Here is a 19,334-nt window from a genome sequence, read left to right as displayed (position 1 = left end):
GTCTTCTATTAGCATCTGCTTTCCTTTTAGTTATGCAAATGTCTTCAGCCTGCTTGAGTTTCAGAGGATACCAACGGCCTTAGAAGTACCATATGACCCCTAACACTTCTTGACTTCATTTCTGCAATATATTTTATTTTTTTACGTCATCATGAGCATTGAAACTTTTTATATCTATTCACTTTCCATTTGTTTTCAAGTCCAGTTTACTTCCAAATAATTTTAGAATATAGAGTCTCCATAAGACTCTAGTTTGTCTGGTTTCTTGCTGTACCCCATGACTGCGAATGCTTTCTAGTACATATAATACACTCAAAAGTACTTGTGAGGCCGGATGCGGTGGCCCACGCCTGTAATCCCAGCACTTTGGGAGGCCAAGGTAGGTGGATCATGAGGTCAGGAGATTGAGACCACCCTGGCTAACACAGGTGAAACCCCGTCTCTACTAAAAAAAAATACAAAAAAATAGCCGGACGTGGTGTCGGGCGCCTGTAGTCCCAGCTACTCGGGAGGCTGAGGCGGGAGAATGGCGTGAACTCGGGAAGCGGAGCTTGCAGAGAGCTGAGATCTCACCACTGCGCTCTAGCCTGGGCAACAGAGCAAGACTCCATCTCAAAAAAAAAAAAAAAAGTACTTATGAATGAAAAAAGGAATGAATCTTCCTATTTTTCCTTCAACATAGCCTTAACTTTTTGGTTTCCAACTTTATGTGGGGTTTTCAGTAGCTGTCTCAAAAATCCAATCAAATTGAACCGGGTGTGTCTCCAGAATGCAGTTTTGATTAGGTTCAGTATCTGTGCAGTCAGGGCATGTCTCTTGGAATGTAGTGCTGATTAGGTTTATTAATTGTTTTTTCCTATATAAGGGGAAGCCAGAGGATGCGTTTTCCCAGAGAAGGAGCATCAGAAGAGTTTAAGACCTTGGAGAAAGGGAGTCTTGCTGCTTGCTTGTGGGACTTGCCTTGGAAAGTAGATAAGTTCACAGCATCCTCCAACTTTTTATTTTTGGTGAGTTCTCCGAGCACTGAGATGTGAACTGGCCTCATTCCCTTACAATGATACTGTTACCAGTAGAAGAGATTCGAGTTACTGGCAGCATATCTGCATGGATCCATAAGCAACTTCAGTCCTTACCTCCTCAGAAGAAAGAATTCGACTGAGGGGCATACAGCGGAAAAAGAGACTAAGTTTCAGAGCAGGAGTGGAAGTTTATTTAAAAAGGCTTTAGAACAGAAAGGAAAGGAAAATTCTCCTGGAAGAGACCCAAGTGGATGCCTGAAGGTCCAAGAGAGAAAAGAGAAGGGCCTTTAACCTTGATCCTGGGATGGGCTTGCCTCTTTCCCACGATTCTTCCTTTAGGGAGAGTTTCCGGCATGCACAGTGCTTTCCTTACCCTTTGGAATTGGCATGCACGGTGTGTTTAGGGAGTTATATGCGTGTCCGTCTGAGGCTTTCTTTCCTTTTCCAGTGGAGTGTGTCCCCGGAAGATTATACTTTGCCATTTTTGTCTCTTAACATGCATGCCCAAGAAGTTGCTTCTTCCTGGGGTCTGCATTTAATTAACATGTAGACCACCAGGAAATGGCCTGTCTCTGGTGCTGCCTAATTATCATTGTTAGAGAGGCAAAGTGATCATTAACAGGCCATCACCTGACATTTCTAGTGGATAGGGGAAGAGCCCTCTCCTGCCCTGCTCCTGCTCTTCTACCTGTAACAAGACAAGCCTTGAATATCATTAGACATGTGTCCCATCAAGGCAGCATCTCATTATTAAATTTTACTGTGTGAATTGTTACTTCACATTCTCATATTCTGTGTTCACTATTTGTGTGCCTTTTCCATTTTTGTTTTGACCGTATCTCATTATTTTAACTGCTTTCTCCAAGATTCTAGATCTGCATTGACCAATAGAGTAACTACTAGTCACATGTGGCTATAAACTGTAAATTAATTATAATTAAATAACTAAATGGCATATCCTTAGTAGTAATTGCCAAATTCGTGGCCAAACTAGAAATTCTGTAACTACATATGTGTGGTAGTTACTGCATTGGACAATGTAGATATAGAGCATTTCTTTCATCACAGAAAATCATGTGGGGCATGTTGACTGCCACTTATTTTTAATTTATTTTTATTTTTTATTTCTTCGAGACAGAGTTTTGCTCTTGTTGCCCAGGCTGGAGTGCAATGGCATGATCTCAGCTCACCGCAACCTCCGCCTCCCAGGTTCAAGCGATTCTCCTGCCTAAGCCTCCCTAGTAGCTGGGATTACAGGCTTGTGCCACCACGCCCGCCTGTTTTTTTTTTTTTTTTTTTTTTTTCTATTTTTAGTAGAGACAGGGTTTCTCCATGTTGGTCAGGCTGGTCTCAAACTCCTGACCTCAGGTGATCCGCCTGCCTCCGCCTCCCAAAGTGCTGGGATTACAGGTATGAGCCACTGCGCCCGGCCTTATTTTTAAATTCTATTTGTGTGGTTTATAGTTAAATTATATTCTGCTTCTCTATATTCATTTCCTTTCACAGATTTTCTCAGGCAATTTTTAAATTTCATTCATTTACCTTCTTGAGGAAAGTACTTAGATCATTTTTTAAAAATAATGTACAGCAAATAATTTTTCCACGGATATTGTTTTAGCTTTATTGTGTTGGTACTTTTACATACTATATTCAGGTATTATTATTTTTCATAACTTACTTTAAAAATTGTGCCAAGTTTATTTAAAAGAGATTTCTCCCTTGATTTTCAGAGGTCAGATTGTGTCTTCCATTGCTGTTATTTTAGTTTAATTTTATTTTATTATATGTAAATATGTTGCATATTCCTTTTTTAAAAAATATGAGATTTTTTCTCTGGTTACACAAACTTTGTATGAAGTGTTCATTATGCGCTTTAAAAATAAATATTTTGTTTCAGGGCATGGTGCTTTCACACATGCAACCTTAGAATAATTTTAAATTCCATTCCACTTTCACCATTCCTGAACTGCTTTGAATATATTGGATGTTGGAAGCCATGAGAGGTTTTGACTTGCAATCCAGTCAAGATAATAGGATTTTCCATTTATAGTGTAATCTGATATATATTCGTTTTGGTTTCATACTTTTAAAAAATCTATTCTCTTTTACTCTGTGGTGATCTTTGCTTTTCTATTTGTGCATTACTAGAATGTCAGCTGCTGTTTCCCTAGCACCTGAGATGTTACTCAACACTGTATAGTGCTGGTGTTGAGAATTGAGAGAATCTACTAAATAATAGCACTTTTTGAGACCGCAGTTCTGAATTAAAAGGAAGGGAAAGGACAGGCAAAAGAATATAGACATCAGCTATTTTTACTGAAGATCTGTTGGAGAACATGGTTTTGGTGTCCAGGAGCTTGAGACCTAATACTGCATTCCTAATACTTCACTAAGGTGGGCCTAAATAGCCCTGAAAGGGCTAGGAAGTCACAAGTCAGCCTCTTAATTGTTATGGGTGTCCTGAAAATATTAAGGTAATATTGAGGATGCAGAATGGCTCCTTCCTCATGACTTTTTAAGAGATCTGGGCCGGCGCTGTGGCTCATGCCTGTAATCCCAGCACTTTGAGAGGCTGAGGCGGGTGGATCACCTGAGATCAGGAGTTCCAGACCAGCCTGACCAAATTGGAGAAACCCCGTCTCGACTGAAAATACAAAATTAGCCAAGCGTGATGGCGCATGCCTGTCATCCCAGCTACTTGGAAGGCTGAGGCAGGAGAATAGCTTGAACCTGGGAGGTGGATGTTGCAGTGAGCTGAGATTTCACCATTGCACTCCAGCCTGGGCAACAAGAGCAAAACTCTGTCAAAAAACAAAAAGAGAGAGAGAGAGAGAGAGAGAGGGATCTGGAGGGAGATACTAAGCTGTGCAGGCTCTCATCTTGAAGTCACCAAATACGTAAGTTGTTATTCCTGCTCTGGTGAGAAGTTTGTCAATACATTTTTTCCATGAATTAATGAAAATTTTAGACCCATAACATAAGTTTTAAAAAATTTATCCTAAAGATTGCTTGTGTATGTGTCTGTTTTGAAATATATTTAATCTCTATATCTTGAAATAGTTTTTATAGATTCCACACAAGAGTCCTTTAGGAAATAAGTGTGCTTTGATTTTCTTATAATATTTGTCCTTGTTTGTCCCTGGCACAGTCTGTATACGACCATTTAAATTACTTTTAGTTCATGTTTGGGTTATAATCACACACAAATATTCTCTAAAGTCCAAATCTTATTTTGATATTCGAGGAAGAGTTTACATGGTAATAATATTAAGGGTTACAGCTGGTTTCACTGAAGCTTTGTAGGCATTCTCTAATATCTTATTTTTTTGAAGGAATATCTGTTCTGCTTGAATTATAGACTACATAATACATGTACTGTCAGGTACATTCATGGAAGGGACAGGCAGATGGAGTCATATGTTACTGAAGCCTTGATAAACAGATGTAGGAAATAGACCAAGGAATAAGAAAAAAGTTGATATTGAAAAGTGCTTGTTGAAGTCTGTAAATGTGCATTAAAATGTGGCAGTAAAAACAGACACAGTGAAGTTTGGGAACTGGGGTCTAAATCCTGGAGTCCCCAGAATCATAGAGAACCTTGGTTAGGGGAGTAATTTTGTAAAAAAGCAAGAAGAGGCAGTGACAAGGCAGAATATAATTAAAAGTATTGCTGTGTCATTTTCTAGTTTTGTAATTTTGTCATATTTTTCAAACTCTGTTGATCATTTATTGAACTGGTAAATAAACTATCATCAGCAGGGTTACTATAAGGGTTAAATAAGGAAATTTATGTATATCTGTAAGCACAACATCACAATTAATACAAAGTTACCCTTTTTATTTTTCCTGGACTTCATGTACAAATGGGTCAGTTAATTTTTTATTTATGAAACATAATTATCATTTGTACATAAAATATATTTATTTTTTTTATTTTTAGCAGGGAAATAATACATGCATGTTTTCCCCCATCTCAAACACATGCATTCATATAAACATATCCATCTATATACCTACATATCTATGTATGAATATACACATGGACATCAGTATTTCTCAGCAAATATGTATCATGATAATCAGAGATATTGCAACTCACAAAGACTAATATAAACCATGATTGCAAGAATTTTAGATACCACCTTAGTAAAATACCAGATTGAGCTGCTACATTTCTCTCAGCCCTAAGTCATTTTGTATTTTCTGAGCATCTTAGAGGATTGTGACTGCATACACAGGACAGAAACACCATGACCCAGGGTACTGCTGCGAATTTCTGATGCAGGGGATTTTAAGGGCTAGATCAGCAGGATGGGAGTGTTGACCCTCCAAGTGAAATAAATTCCTGAATTCATTATCCCCATCCTAAAACAGATTTTTTTTTTTTTTTTTTGATACAGAGTCTTGCTCTGTCGCCCTGGCTGGAGTGCAGTGTTAGGATCTCGGCTCACTGTAATTGCCTCCTGGGTTCAAGCGATTCTCCTGCTTCAGCCTCCTGAGTAGCTGGGATTACAGGCAAGCACCACCATGCCCAGCTAATTTGTGTATTTGTAGTAGAAATGGGGTTTCACCATTTTGGCCAGGCTGGTCTCGAACTCCTGACCTCAGGTGATCCACCTGCCTTGGCCTCCCAAAGTGCTGGGATTACAGGCAAGAGCAACCGCACTTGACCCTAAAACAGATTCTTTCTTGATTGATTTCCAAGTTCCAAGGGGAAATACAAAAGTCGAAATTGAGAGAAAGTAAAAGTGGAGTAAGGCTTCAGAAGGCTGTGATTGGTGTTGGAGAAACATTGCTAGGGCATAAAGCTGGGATAATAAAATCTGAGAAATCCCACAGTGTTTATCTACAGGTGGAAATCATATTCCACATGTGGGCGGAGTCAGGGATCCCTGTATTTTAAAATCAGCGAGGGAATTGAATATCTGGACTTGTGTCAATTAACATACAAAACTCAGTGCTTTTAATGTTCTCGTTCACAAGATATCTGTGTTCCTTCTTTGTCAGAAACCATAGTCATAGGCTTCCTAATTTTGACCTTGGGGAAAGAGGAGAGGCCTCTGTGTGTTTGTGTCTATTGGTCAGGCTGTGGTGCAGGTGATGTCACACTTCAGTGAAGGTCTGGCTTTTCATCACAGGTTGGTCTGAAAATTGTGTACAAGGCTGCTGTCTCACGTGTTCTTTCTCCAACCTCAGCTTTTTTTAGTGCCTGAAGTGTCTGCAAGTGGAAATCCAGAAGAAGACAGAGAGAGACTGAGTTCTTGACAATGCATTCACTAGTGAGTAGGGGATGCCTCTTTCTGCTGAAATGACACCCATATTGCTGGCAAATGGGCAGTTTTCTGCAGTTTGCATGGGTGTTTCATTTTTATTCTTTTTGTTTGTTTGTTTTCATGATGCAAAATCCATCCAGCCTGGGTGTTCCAAATGCAATCAGGAGACTTTCAGGTATCTGGCCTCCAATTAAGTTTTCTCAGGACTCTAGGTTGGGTATCATGTGTCAAAGATTCCTAAATTATCAATATAATTTCTAATATTACACTACTTTATTCCAGCCCCTATTCAGGCTATTTACAAAAAAAGACATGAGAGGTCTCATTTATGTATTTCTTTTTCTTCTATCCATCCTATAACCTCATAGGGAAATAATTGACCCATTAACTGTACCGTTGGCTGAAATAGACTTAGGATTGTGATGAATGCAGGCAATAGAGATGCGTGAAGAGCAGAAGATCACAGCCCAATAATGAGGCTGATGTTCTAGCAGCTGAGTTCAATAAATCCCGTGTGATAGGCCTTGGGCAAGAGCTGCACAGTGCTGAGGAAAAAGGAGAGTTTGATAAAATATATTTGTGCTTTTAAAAACTTTGCAAAAGGACAACTAAAGAAGTCATTATTATTCTTATCCCCATTCATTTTACCTTTTGATAATTAACCTTTTCACCTTCTGGTAACTGAAAGTAACATATAAGAAATACAATTACTTAATTATGGTTGCACACTCAGGAGAAGGAATATAGTAGATAGAGTACAATTTAGGGTTCTGTGGAAATGCTTCATAAGGGCTGGTTAGAAAAAAGCAAAACAGTAAAGAGGCCTTTTTATCCTTGAACAAGCCAAGTGACAAGGTAAAGTTAAAAGAGAGGCAGTGATAACTGATGTTTGGATTGCCTTGAGAACAGGAAGCTTCATATCACAGGAATCATCAGACTAAGACTTCCTCAGTATAGCAGCCTCAGCGGTCTTGTCTTGTGCTGCTCGACTGTCTTCAAGCCTTGTCATGAACACCTGAATTACATAACATTAGAGTGACTCTATGTATAAATTGAATCCTATATTCTGCGTAAAACTTGTTCAGTTCTGAAGAATGCTGGAGTCTGGTTCATTACTTTCTAACTTTTTAATGAATGAGGGACCAATGACATGTATTTAATAAATATTTGCTAGATAGGAAACATGTTTTCTATTACTTCGTTAGATTATTCAAAGCACATAATAGGTCTTTTAACCATTTGATTGGTGAGAAACCTGTGGTTTATGTAGAGAAATAATTTATTTAATCACGGTCATGTTTAAAAAGTAGTAAATCATGGTTATTTGCCTTGTGACTACTCTGTAATTTTCTTGAAATTCATGGTAAATTTGTTTTATTTATGAAGGTTCAAGCGAAAATTTTATACTCAGTTATGTACAGGTGATTAACACATTACTGAAAAATATCTGGGCTATATTATGCCACACTTCATGTGATATTTCTTCATAGTAAAGTTTAATGGATTAAGAGTGGGCACGTCTCTGTGAGTGAATCGGAAAGGCAGATACCAGCCTAGTATTGAGAATGAACTGGCTGGAACCTAAAACACTGGGTGTTCTGCATACCCAGCTCCTACCTATGTCATCTCAGCCTTCCTCCTCTGGACGTTAAAAGGGATTCTCTGTCCAAACTAAAGTGTCTGTGATGTTTTAGAAGAAAGTGACTTTTGAAGATGTAGCTATTGACTTCACCCAGGAAGAGTGGGCCATGATGGACACATCCAAGAGAAAGCTGTACAGAGATGTAATGCTGGAAAACAACAGTCACCTGGTGTCCCTCGGTGAGTCCCTCAACATTCACGTATGTATGTAGACACACATTGACTCATTCATTCAATAAGTGTTGGAACAGCTTCCCCATATCTAACTCTAATCTCTTCTCTGATTCTCTCACAGATCTTATCTGAAAAAGTTTGAGCTCTCTAAATCTGTCTGAAAGAAATATCTTTATTTTATTTTATTTTATTTTGTTTTATTTAGTTTGTCACTCAATTAGAATGTAATCTTGACAAGGATTTCATGATTTCCTTGGTACTCAGTGTCTAATACTCAGAACAGACCTGAGAACTTAATGAATATTTTCTTTTTTTTTTTTTTTTTTTTTTTTTGAAACAGAGTCTCGCTCTGCCGCCCAGGCTGGAGTGCAGTGGCGTGATCTTGGCTCACTGCAAGCTCCGCCTCCCGGGTTCACGCCATTCTCCTGCCTCAGCCTCCCGAGTAGCTGGGACTACAGGCGCCCGCCACCTCGCCCAGCTAGTTTTTTTGTATTTTTTAGTAGAGACGGGGTTTCACCGTGTCAACCAGGATGGTCTCGATCTCCTGACCTCGTGATCCGCCCGTCTCGGTCTCCCAAAGTGCTGGGATTACAGGCTTGAGCCACCGCGCCCGGCCTAATGAATATTTTCAATGTATTAAATTTAATATTTTCTAAATAACTCTTCTGCTTTAGTCGCTACGCTTAGGCTGAGACCAATTAGTGAAAACAATAGCAATATCTTTTCTGTATAGAACATCAATTATTTTTGTAAATCAAATTTTTTTTTTGTTCTGCATGAGAATAATAATAAACATACTGTGCAGAGGTTTAATTAATCTCTTTCTGAAAAGACTGTGTATTCTGCATTGTGTCTTGGAACTTAGGCATGGACTCAGCATTCATAGGTCCTGACTGTTTTGAATTTCCTTTTCCTGATGGACCTTTCATTTGGATTTATTTTCTAGTCTCATGTTGGGTCAAAAAAATCCTGGGGAGTTTTCTGTGTTCTAGGTCTTGTGGCCTGAGCTGACCTTCACTGTTTTATTCTTCCTTGATAGCCTGCCTTACAGTTGGTGATAATGCACATTTATTGACAGTGAACTCAAAACACATGTACTGTTTCCACTAACAGGGTACCAGATAAGCAAATCCTATATAACTTTGCAGCTGGAGGAAGGAAAAGAGCTCTGGCGGGAAGGAAGAGAATTTCTCCAAGGCCAGAATCTGGGTAAGCAACAGGGTCCTGTGCTCTAATAGGAGGAGGTGCTTTGTCAATGAATAATATCAGTCAAATATTAATTAGAGGTTTTATTAAATGAGTGGTAATTTCTAAAATGTAGGTTAAGCTACTGGAGCAGAATTCCTTAGATGGTATCATCATTTTTGTTCATATGTCAGATGCTACTCTTGTGTCCTCTTGCCTTTTCTTTTACTTTCAGGAAAAGGATAATTCATGTACTCGTTGGGGTTAAACTGTCACATGCTGACTCTTTTACTGATACCCCTGTGAAGACTATCCCTCTATTTACCTGCCTGATATCTCATGTCCATTTTAAATCTTTTCACATTTTAATTTTAAGACTCTTTTTAATTGCTGACGCTTTACCTTCTGTTCTATTGAAGTATTTTCTTCATTTGACACATTTGCCACATCTAAGTGTCAATTTTTGAAAAAAAGTAAACAGGCCTTGTGGTTTTTCAAACAATTTTATTACCATAATACCAAGGTAACAATTTATTTTTCAATTATTTCAGACAAGGAAAGTGCCCTTAAGAAAAAACACACGATAACCATGCATCCTATCAGAAAAGATGCATCCACCGGTATGACAATGGTGAGTTTTATAGCTCTGTACACCAGTCATCTAAGTTAAAGATCTGGTAATGGGTTAAGTTAGTAATGACGCACAGTCACCTGAGTGTAATTAGGCTGGCCCTAAGTGCTTTCTAAGCAAAAAAAAAAAAAATTTGATACTTTGAATTCAGTGAATAAAGTGACCTGTGTTGTAAACCATAACATGAGATCTTTAAAATAGAACAAGTGCATACACATTACTCATGCTCAGACTTTGAAAGATATTGATATCATCACAATTAATGGAATAACTCTGCAGTTGGGATCTTACAAAAGAGAAAATATCTGTGTCTGCAGAAGATAATGTGTACGCAAGTGTCAATCGAGAAAAATGACGAGACAAGTCTCAATCATTTTAGGAGATGTATTTGCCAGAGTTAAGGACATGCACCTGGGGAACAGGTGTATACCTTTCTCCAAAGATAATTTTCTCCAAATTTAAAGGGGGAAAGGGTGGGATATTGAGAAGTACACAATTTTCATGTAAAAGTTGGGTAGAAAAAAATAGTCATTCATGAATTTTTCTGGCTTAGTGAATCTGGATTTTTTTTCATAAGATGACATAAACAAATGAGGCAGAGGAATAATGCAGGAAAGCTGCATTTTATATAAGACAACATAGGCAAAATGGGGCAGGGAAACAATTGGATATGCATTTGTGTCTGGTGAACTGGGGATGACTGCGCCTGTAAAGACAAGCTATCAGTTTGCATTGTCATGGTGTAATTTTAACAGCTCATCAGGAATCTCCTTGTGGGCAAAATATGGGGGAGGCATGTAGCTTTTCATCTTGTAGCCATATTATTTAGGAACCAGAAGGGGGAGGCAGGTTTGTGTGACCCTGTTCCCAGCTTGATTTTTCCCTTTGGTTAAATGAGTTTGGGGTGCCAAAATTTAATTTCCTTTCACACAAGTAACATTGGAAACATTTCAACTGGGCTCTACCACTGAATGGTTGGTCTAGGATTCAAAGGTGGTGAAATGAATGTATAGATGTATGTCGGTAAATCATTAAGAGCTTTTAATCTTTGTCTCTAAAGGAGAACTCTCTCATTCTGGAGGATCCCTTTGAATGTAATGATTTGGGAGAAGATTGCACTCACAGTTCCACAATGACTCAGTGTTTGTTAACTCAGAGTGGAAAGAAACCCTACGTCAGCAAACAGTGTGGAAAATCCCTTAGTAATCAGTTGTCCCCTAAACCACATAAACAAATTCATACTAAAGGTAAATCATATCAATGTAATATATGTGAAAAGGCCTATACTAATTGCTTTCACCTTAGACGGCACAAGATGACTCACACTGGAGACAGGCCATATGCATGTCATCTATGTGGAAAATCCTTCACTCAGCGTTCTCACCTTAGAAGACATGAGAAAACTCACACGGGAGAGAGACCGTAGAAGTGTCATCAGTGTGGGAAAGGCTTTATTCAATCCTCTAACCTTCGAAGACATAAGAGAACTCACCTTGGATAAAAGTGTTATGAATGTGATAAAAGTGGGAAAGTCTTTAGTCAAAGCTCTGGCTTTAGAGGACACACAAGAATTCACACGGAAGAGAAACCACATGCTTGTCTTCTATGTGTGGAAAGCCTTTAGTCTATCTTCTGACCTTAGATGATAGGAGAGAACATGCACTGGAGAAAAGCCATATGAATGCCATTTATGTGGGAAAGCCTTCAGTCAACGTACTAATCTTAAATAACATCAGAAAATTTACCCTGGAGAGAAACTTATAAATGTCTTCAGAACATATTCTGACTTTAGATGACATGGTGTCAGGAATGATGAACGTAAGGAATATGGAAGAGACTTCAGCTGTAGTGTAACATCTAAACATGCCAAAGGACCCACATTTTGAAGAATTACTATACCCAACATGGACGTAACTTCAGTTGCCTTTATTCTTCAGTCCACATCAATAAATTCATATGGAAGAGAAATTGTACGACATGTGTGTACCAAAGACGTGTTAGTGATCTGATCATAAATGACACGAGAGAGCTGAAACTGTCAACATGATAAACTAAAAGTCTTCAGCAACAGTTTTAATAATTTAAAACGTGTGGGACTTTCAGGTAGAGAATCTCTAGCTCTGTGTTCAGTGTGAAAATGATTTTATGTGCAATTTGTTGTCAAATAACCTAAGAAAACTTTACTTGGATGAACCCTTTATTGGAATTTTCTGTGAATAAACATTCAGCCAAGCACTAGGCTTGATGTTCACAAGAAAACCCAGTGATAAAATGCTGCTAAAATGGAAAATAAGAAAGGAAATCCTTTATAAGCTAAATAAGAAGGGAAAGTCTTTCCAAGGGCAATGAATTCTCTTGGAATACCAAACACTTCTTACTGGAGAAGTTATGCCTTGAAAAATCATGAGAAATCCTTTCTTCACAGAGTAACGCTTGTTGCACATGTGAGATTTCACACTGGACAAAACACGGTTAGCATCTTGAAAGGAGAAGATTCTTTAGTGGTAATTCATTTCTTAGTTGACATTAAATTTCTCACATTGAGGAGCTATCAAATTTGAAAATCACTGTGGAGAAACCTGATAGATTTCTCATCAGAAAAGTGAGTCAAGAAGGTGGACCTCTAGAAAAAACTCTTAACACATAGTTTAGCAAAATAATTAAGAAATTTGAGAAAATGTCTATTCATAAAAATGCAGCACATAAATGTATAATAGCAAAGTGACCTGGGCATAAATTGAATGCAGAATTATATAAGAAATCTCATTAAACATTTCCAAAAGATCAATACTTACAAATATTGAAAGAATACAATCGGTTGTTGAAAAAACTTAGTGTGTTGGTGAAGTCCTTCTTTCATTGATGCAGCCCTAACAAATCGATGTGCATCTGCACTCCTTGGCTTATGGGTCGACATTCTACCCCAACTTCCGAGTCTCCCCAGTCTTCGACGGCTCTTTCCTCACAGCTCACCTCCCTTTACTTCAATGTCCACTGAAACCACTTGTTTCCATCCAACCCTGGAACTGACACATCAGGGACCTTCAGCCCCACTCGCCAGATTTCTCAGTGTGTCATTGCATAGATTTAGCAAGGAAATGGAGGCTGTATCAAAGACACCTAGTATATGCATTTGGGTGTCCCCAGCCCTTGCCTCTGTCTCTGAGTGGTTACCTGGGATCAGAGAATAAGGCAGCCCTGCTCTTCTATCCCTCAGAAATCTCTTGAAATTTTGTCCCTGAAGCCTCTCTAAGTGGAGGTAGCAGTTCATCTCATGACACCCCAGAGTTTACTCAGGTAAGTCCTGAGTTATTACACAGAGGCAGACATAGCTGTGTTCCTTTTACTTCTGTCCCGAAGATAAAACACCAGCATGATAAAGCAGGCGAACCTGTCAGCCACCATGCAAGCCTTTCCTATATTTGATTCAATGTACTTTTCCAGAAGCAAAATGAAAGTTCTCACAGAGGGGGCTTCCTCTGCCTTGTCCTCAGAATTGGAAAATGTATTGTCCATCAAGGAGCCTCAGTACTGAACCTAAAACTCAAGAGAAAACGTTTCCTGAATAACAAGTGGGATGATGACATGAAATTTTGCAAAACAGGCACAATCTTAACACGATAGGTCTTACTAAGGCTAAATGGCCTTATCCATGGTTGAAATTGACACATCATTATATTAAAAAATCTCCACAAGTGATTGATTTTACTCTGCAGCCAGGGTTTACGTCAAGTGTGAGGATGGTGTCTTGCATTGTCGCTTGGGCTTGGGTGCAGTGGCAAGATCTTGGCTCACTGCAACCTCCACCTCCCGGGTTCAAGCAATTCTCTTGCCTCAGCCTCCCTAGTAGCTGGGATTGCAGGTGCCTGCCACCAGGCTCAGCTAATTTTTGTATTTGTGGTAGAGACAGTTTTTCACCATGTTAGCCAGGCTGCTCTGGAACTCAGGAACTCCTGACCTCATGATCCGCCCACCTTGGCCTCCCAAAGTGCTGGGATTACAGGCATGAGCCACCGTGCCAGGCCTAAAACCCCGTGTTTACTAAAAAAAACAAAAATTAGCTGGGTGTGGTGGTGGGTGCCTATAATCCCAGTAACTCGGGAGGCTGACACAGGAGAATCACTTGAACCCGGGAGGCAGAGGTTGCAGTAATCAGAGATGGTGCCACAGCAGTCCAGCCGGGCTACAGAGCAACACAGTGTCTCCAAGAAAACAAAAAACAACACCAAAAAATCCCTCAGATATCCAGATAAGAGGATACAGATGTGTCCACTGTCATAAATTCTTCACCATGCTACAAGAGGGGAACTGACATTTTGGTGAATCTTTGTAAATCATCAATTTATCTGTCACACTTTTATTTCACCAGTAGCATTGACAAAGCTAAGTCCTACAATTCCATTTGAAATTACCCTTAAAAAGAACAGACCTTTAAAACCTACTACACTCACTCTGGGGAAGGAATAAATATGAATTTTTAGCAAATTATATACGTCATTTTACCTTGCTACTTTGGAAATAGTACCTTTATCTTTCAAGCTGTACTGACAACATGTATCTTATAGTCAATGAAAAACTGAAACTCAAATAAGCGGACAAGCCTTATCAAGGTAACAAACTCAGGGAGAGGCATTGCTGACTCCAACACAGACCTTTCTAAGTGTCACGGCAGGCCATTCTATTCCTCGGGACAGCCATCCTGTTCAGTAAAGGACTCAGTGACCACCTAGGAGGCACTGGCACTGCTCTTTGTCCTCCTGTGTGCCTTAAGTGCATTTTCATATTCAGGTTCTTGCACATCCTCTCTGGGGTGGGTTTCCTTGTCCTTTGGGACAATTTTTCTCTCTTCGCAAGTCTGAGACAATCTAGAAAGCAGAAATCATTTCTGCCTTTTCCTCTCAATATCAGCATCCCATTTGCGGATCGTCAATGTGTCTCCGAGGAATAAAAGCTCCGGCTGGAGGAACAGTTTCAATAACTTAGCTTTAATGACATTACGTTGTATTGTCCATTCATTTTAATGTCCTAAAATTTTAATAACCCTAAGGGGTCACCATTTTAGATGAAACTATACCAGGAGATTCCTCTAAGGCCAAGAGCATCCAGCTGCTCCCATGAGAGACTCTACCCCCTACCTCGGGCTGTCCTTGGGGATGAGATGACCCTGGGGCTGATACTCACTAGACCCTCCAATAGACATGGCCACAGTGGGTATCCTGGGTCATCCCCAGACAGTTCTAAAATGCCAGGACTAGGAAAAGACAGGAGGGTGGCTGAGGACACAACACCCTGTAAAGTTTTCACGGGGAGACCTCAACCTAAAGACATTTTGGTAATATGTGCACTTAGGAAAGATGAAAAGAAGAGAGGCACAAAGATTTTTTTTTTACATTAGAGTGTCAGATAATTTATTCTCCACTTTCCTCTCATGTAAAATGTTTGGAAACAGAAAAATATTTTGGCCAAGGTGGCTCACGCCTGTATTCCCAGCGCTTTAGGAGGCAGAGGTGGGTGATCAGTTAAGGTCAGAAGTTCAAAACCAACCTAACCAACATGGCAAAACTCTGTCTCTACTAAAAATACAAAAATTAGCTGGACGTGGTGGTGGGCGCTTATAAGCCCAGCTACTTGGGAGGCTGAGGCAGGAGAATCGCTTGAACCCGGGAGTCAGAGGTTGCAGTGAGCTGAGACTGCGCCATTGCACTCCAGCTTGGTGACAGGGCGAGACTCTGTCTCAACAACAACAACAACAACAACAACAGCAACAACATAAAAAAATATATATATATAAAAAAACTATACATTTAAAATTACTACATGTAGATAGTATTTGAAGTCATGGGACTGACTGTAGGTAGAAACGAGAGAAGGCAAGGAAAGTTTTTATATTTATATTTATATATATTACATAAAATTAATATACATAATTATAATATATAAATATATAATATAGGCTGTGCACAGTGGCTTACACCTGTAATCCCAGCAATTTGGGAGGCTGAGGTGGGCAGATCAGCTGAGGTCAGGAGTTCGAGACTAGCCTGACCAACATGGAGAAACCCCATCTCTACTAAAGATACAAAAATTAGCCAGGCGTGGTGGTGCGTGTCTGTAATCCCAGCTACTCAGGAGACTGAAGCAGGAAAATCACTTGAACCCAGGAGGCGGAGGTTGCGGTGAGCCTAGATTGTGTCATTGCACTCCAGCCTGGGTGACAAGGGTTAAACTCTATCTCAAAATAAATAAATAAATAAATAAATAAAACAAGAAATAGATATTTATGTCTAAATATAATTATATTACATAAATGTGTATATATACTTTTATTATAATACATAAATTATATTATATACATAAATGTGTAATACATTATGTGTATTATACACATAATAATTATAATACATAAATGTGTATATATACATTTATTATAAATTTATTAATATATGAAATATATTTATTTCTGAGACAGGGTCTGGCTCTGTCACCCAGGCTGGAGTGCAGTGACACTATCAGAGCTCATTGGAGCCTTGAACAGATGGCTCAAGCGATCCTCCCATCTCAGCCTCCTGAGTGGCTAGGATTGCATGCACACACCACCATGCCTAGCTAATTTTAAAATTTTTTTGTAGAGACAGGGTCTTCCTTTTTTGCCTAAGCTGGTCTTGAACTCCTGGGCTCAAGTGATCTTCCTGCCCCAGGCTTCCAGTGTGTTAGACGTGGGCCACTGCATCTGGTCTAATGCATTTTTTAATTTGCGAGTTTATATTATTTAATATTTTTAAGTACTGAATGTGTTGAACAACCAAGTTGCAGAATTCCCACACAATGGACGGTCAGCTGTCATGTCCTGGTTCAAATTGTCCCAGCACACCAAGGCTAGAAACCTTTCAGCCAACTTCCACTTATGTCTCCTGGGGCAGGACAATGTCACTAGGCCAATCCCCACTAAGAGGGACTCTGGAAAGGCAAGAAACTATTCTGTTCTCTATAATGGAATGTGACCAAAGAGAAGGCAGCTGGGAGGACCAGCTGGGCCCTCCAACCAGCAGCATGCACCATCGACTAACTGCCCTAGAGCTACACCGTGCTGGGCATTTGGGGCAGTGTTATGAGCAAGAGTTTCCATTTTTCTTCTCATGGAACCTTCATGCTAGTGGCAAGAGACAATTTTTTTTTTTTTTTTTTTTTTTGAGACAGAGTTTTGTTCTTGTCACTCAGGCTGGAGTGCAATGGTGTAATCTCAGCTCACTGCAACCTCTGCCTCCTGGATTCAAGCAATTCTCCTGCCTCAGCCTTCCGAGTAGCTGGGATTACAGGATTGCACCACCACATCTAGCAAATTTTTGTATTTTTAGTAGAGATGGGGTTTCACCATGTTGGCCAGGCTGGTCTGGAACTCCTGAGCCACTGCACCCAGTCAAGAGGGAGATTTTAAATCAATAAGTATAATTGTGATGAATGCCAGAAAGCAGAATATGTGTGATGGGGAGGGGACTTAAGTTACTGTCTCATATTTTAACACTTTCATAGGCAATAACTAAAAACTTAGAAGCTTAAAACAACACACACCTTTAAGCCAATTTTGGCAAGCTAGGAGTTGAGCACATTTTAGCGGGTTGTGTGCTTGGGATCTCACGCTAAGCAGCTGGGCTGCATCCTCATCTGAGGCCACATCAGGGCAGAATCCATTTCCAGGTCCGCCGAGGTTATTGGCCGAATTCATTTCCTCGGACCCGCTTGGCAAGGGCCCAGCTTTTTGCTTCCTTGCCTACGGGCCCCTCCAAAGGTCCTTTCTCAGCACAGCATCTCCCTCCTGCAGCGCCTGCAGGTGGAACCGTTCTCTCTAGTGTGCGAAGGTGATGCACTGTGACATTGACATCCCATTGCTTTCGCCAGGCTCTATGGGTTAGAAGCCAGTCACCGGTTTTGCTCGTACCCAAGGTCAGGAAGATTATGCAAGGGCATAGGTCACTGGGGGGTGGTCAGCCACCTTAGGGTGTGGCTGCCACCACTGAATTTGGTGAGACTTTAAGGGTTGGTAGGAGTTGGTCAAGTACAGGGGTGAGGGTGTGTCAGGCAGGGGTGAGGGCATGGAGGGGGATGCAGAGGCCTGCACCCTGGAATGTCCTTTCACTCCCTGAGGTTTTGTTCTCCTGATCCCTGAGTACATCCCAGAACACGGTGGGGCCCTAGCAGGGGAGAGGTAGGGAAGCATGTGTTGTTCATCCGGGGACCTTGTTAGGCAAATCAGATTAAGGAACAGGCTTTCAGTGGTGGGTGCAAGCTTGGGAGTGATGAGGGTGCAGGTGTGTGTGGGAAGAGCGATGGGGATGGGGTCAGCCCCAGCCACCAAGAAGACTTTAACTGTGCATCCACCCATCCCAGCAGCCTCCCTGGGTGAGTGCCTTCAGGGCGCAGGTCCTGTTTTGCACATGGAAGTGAATCAGAGTGGGACACTGCCTTGCCTTAGAGAGGTCACACTTCTTCTCTTTCTTCTTCTTCTGCTTTTTTTTTTTTTTTTTTAATTTGCAACAGATTCTCACTCTGTTGCCCAGGCTGGAGTGCAGTGGTGTGACCTTGGCTCACTGCAACCTCTGCCTCCCAGGTTCGAGCAATTTTCCTGCCTCAGCCTCCTCGGTAGGGTAGCTGGGATGGTAGGCACGCATTACCATGGCTGGCTAATTGTTGTATTTTAGTTTCACCATATTGGCCAGGCTAGTCCCAGTCTCCTGGCCTCAAGCGATCTGCCTGCCTCAGCCTCTCAAAGTGCTGTGACTACAGGCGTGAGCCACCACACCGGGCAAAAGGTCACAATTCATGCCACGTGGGTGGCAGCCACTCAGACAGCACCCCAGCCGGCGCTGGGAGTGAGGGGTGCTCAGTGTCCTAGGAAGGCAGAGGGCTGCATGAGAGGTTCGGGGAGGAAGGACTGGAGGAGGATTTGAGATTTTCACCTGAGCAGCTGGGTGGATGGAGGGGCTGTTCACAGAGAATCACAAGAATGTGAATGAGCAGGTTAGGGCACTAATAAAGCACTCTGTTTTGGCCTGTGGAAAATTTAAGATGCTTCCCTGCGTCCAGCTGGAGCTTTGGGAAAGGTCAGGGCTGGGCATCTGATGGGATAGATGTCTCTGGCAGGCAGCAGAGCATGTGGATGGTTTGTGAAGCCCGGAAGAGCAAGAGATTTCTTGTGGCAGTGCCCACTGCAAATGGAAGGGCATTTGGCCTGAGTCCAGACATATACAAGTTGGGCAGAGAAGGGGGTGGGTCCCTGGGACCCACCGAGGAGCAGCTATGGGAGTACAGGGAAACCAAGAGTGTGGGGTCACATGAAGCAGGAAGCTCAAATAAGATGAGGAAAGAGGTTTTAAAGACGATCAGGTCTGGGGACAGTGGTTCATGCCTGCAATC

At 40.9% G+C, this 19,334-nt stretch overlaps 1 pseudogene; it reads left to right on the top strand.

Moving 5' to 3' along the window:
• Nucleotides 1–6,286: 6,286 nt before the first annotated feature.
• LOC139361107 (zinc finger protein 705A-like) lies at nt 6,287–12,028 on the top strand (annotated as a pseudogene).
• The last annotated feature ends 7,306 nt before the right edge of the window (nt 12,029–19,334 follow it).

Source organism: Macaca nemestrina, assembly GCF_043159975.1.
Source record: "Macaca nemestrina isolate mMacNem1 chromosome 8 unlocalized genomic scaffold, mMacNem.hap1 SUPER_8_unloc_4, whole genome shotgun sequence".
Classification (NCBI taxonomy): domain Eukaryota; kingdom Metazoa; phylum Chordata; class Mammalia; order Primates; family Cercopithecidae; genus Macaca; species Macaca nemestrina.
Note: the sequence above shows the minus strand (reverse complement) of the source record. Positions and strands in the feature narration are given on the sequence as shown.